This window comes from Herpailurus yagouaroundi, unplaced genomic scaffold, assembly GCF_014898765.1.
Source record: "Herpailurus yagouaroundi ecotype Mexico unplaced genomic scaffold, PumYag 64478, whole genome shotgun sequence".
NCBI lineage: Eukaryota > Metazoa > Chordata > Mammalia > Carnivora > Felidae > Herpailurus > Herpailurus yagouaroundi.
The window spans coordinates 1-2,532 of NW_024417776.1; the positions used below are offsets into that span (position 1 = coordinate 1).

General features: G+C 66.3%; 1 long non-coding RNA gene across 1 annotated transcript; it reads right to left on the minus strand.

Moving 5' to 3' along the window:
• Positions 1-367: 367 nt before the first annotated feature.
• On the minus strand, positions 368-2,526 carry LOC121024406 (uncharacterized). Its single transcript, XR_005787690.1, has 2 exons — positions 2,063-2,526; positions 368-582 (listed from the first exon to the last, which is right to left on the minus strand). It is a non-coding gene; the product is annotated as an uncharacterized LOC121024406 (long non-coding RNA).
• Positions 2,527-2,532: the final 6 nt, after the last annotated feature.

Below are 2,532 nucleotides of genomic sequence, written 5' to 3' on the forward strand. Positions count from 1 at the left end.
CAACAGTCTGGTGGGAGCCGTTCACAGTGATGGGGAGGGGGCTTCTTCTGAGGAATGTCACAACAGAGCGAGCCACCCCCCGCCTGGAGACAGCCGTGCCTTTGGTATAGGAAGAGCGGCGGGGACAAACAGGGCAGGCGCCTCACGGCCTGGGTTTGGCGTTGGTCAACCTCCAGTCAGCACCAAGAGGACGAGGCGGCAGCGAGGCCCGCGTCGAGATAGCACCGGGACCGGCGGTCAGCGTGTCCGCGGGCGGGCCAGTCCTTCGGGTGGACGTCTTTATATAGATCCTCTCATATATAGTATTTACATTTCTCAATAGGTCGCCTTTACGACTCCGGTGGAGTAAAATAAGTCAGAATGTTTATACTTTTTAAAAAACGATAAATACTTTATCTAAAACTATCAACAGTACGAGCTGGAGCCAGGCCCCAGCATCTCCCGCAGGTGTGCGCAGCGCTGATTCACAGTAGAGCCTCGTCCCCTGTCCTCGGTCTGTCCCGCCGTCCCGTGGCCGCTGCCGCACCGCCGGCCCAGCCCGTGCGTGCATAGGTCTCACGGTTGAGGTAGAATCCTAGTTACCTGCGGAGACCAGCGCGGGAGGAAAGGCAGCATTAGCGTTCCGCTCGGGGGACCCGCACATTCCCCCAGGCCAGGGAGCCACACCTCCTACAGACAAATGGCGGCGCACGGTCAGACAGACAGGCTGTGGTCGCTGCAGGCCCCACCTCTGCTGGCAGGGACCGCCCCCACCCCAGCCCCGCCCCCCGCCCCCCGGTCCACACCCCCTGGCCCTCCTCCTCCCCAGGAGCCTTGGAGCCGAGGCCCTCCCGGGCCGCCGCCACCTGCCAGGCACTGCTCACAGTCCCGCCCCCCGGGCGGGGGGGGGGGGGACCGCGTGCGACAGCAGCAGTGCTCCACTGTGGGCCAGGACCGGAGCCTGCTGCCCAGACGCTTCCACGCGTACACCTCTGACCTCTTCGAAGCCAGTCTCGGCCGCACAAAACGCCTGCTCTGACAGCGTGAGGCCACCACACGCGAAGGCTGCTCTACCTTCTGGACTTTTCCAACAGGACTGAGGCACAAGCTCAGTCCGGGCTGTCTACCGACCTGCACTCTGACTGGGAGGGCATCAGACTCCAGCGGCCCCCGCCCCTCCCGTCTGTTTCCACTTAAACACGCGGCAGACGGTTGAGGACGGCCCGGCCCCAGCACCCTGTCAGCGCCCGGCTTCCTTTTCTCAAGTCCTCGCCTGGAAGGCCCCTCACCCCCAGGGACGCCAAGCAGCACCAGAAGCGGCCACGCCAGCTGCACCAGGGCCTGGCTTCCTAACGCGGGCACACGGCCGGCAGAGGAGCAGACGCAAGCCCTCCCCGAACAGGCCTCCCAGACACCTTCCTCACCCGTTTCCAAGCACGGGCCCTTCCTACACTGAACCTCCGCTGAACCTCCACTGACCGCCCCAAGGCAGGGGCCGCGTTCCTCCGAGCAGGAGGGGCTGTGTGCTGCGGCCACCAGCACAAAGCGCTGCCCACGACCTAGGCAGCCCCTTCCTCTCTGGCCGGTGCCACGCAGCCCCATACCCACTGGCTCCCAGGGCCTGCAGGCAGGGGGCTCCAGCTCAGGAGCCCGAGGCTCGAACGCCAAGTTTGGATGGCCGTCTACACACTGCCTTTTCCTTAAGACCTACAAAGCGCACCGGGGAGACAGGCTGCGGGAGGCCCAAGAGCAGACAGACGGCGAGGCTGAGCTCGGAACTGCCCCTGTGGCCGGGGGCCCATGGGGCTTGCCCTAAAGGTCTGGGCCGGGCAGCGAGAGCCGGCCACTCCCTCGAGCTCCGTGGCGGCTGCTCAGCCGTCCTGGAGGCTGGTACACACGGCCAGCCCCGGTTTCCCTGGCTTTCCCTTGCACCTCTCAGAACCGACCGTCTCCACCCGAGGCAGAACAGCCTGGGTCCCCTGGGCCCCTCCTCGGAGCCCTGCGGGCCCGTCCACTCTCTGTGGAAGGAAGGACAGACAGTTCAGGGTCTCATACGGGCCCCCTGGTTGGGCTCTAGCCTTACCTTACAGAATACGAACCGCTAGCTAAGCAAGGTCTTTATCTTGGCTTAACCCCCGCAAGGCGCGCGGCATACGGAGGCGGCATGCCAAGGGAAACCCACACGGCGGACGGCCCCGTGGAGCTGGCCTGTGGGATCACGGGCGCGGCCTGGGCCAGGGCCAGCCCGGGCAGGGGCTGGTGGTGCACCGTGAAGGAGGGGCGGGGGGCCTTGTGCGGGAGGGAGGCGAGCTTGATGGACAGAGAGGCGTTAGCAGGCTGCAGAGAGGCGGCAGAGGAGGCGGGTAAGAAAGCCTGGTTAGCCGGGAGGGACGCGAGGTTCTGCAGAAGCGCGGGCTCAGAGTTAGCCGGGAGCAGCGCGGGGGCGGGAGGCAAGGCGGCGTTAGGGGGAGGGGGCGCGGGGAGGGCAGGCTGCCCCGGTGGGGGCGGGGGCGGGGCGCCGGCCACCGCCTGCAGCGGGGTTAAGCTCAGCGT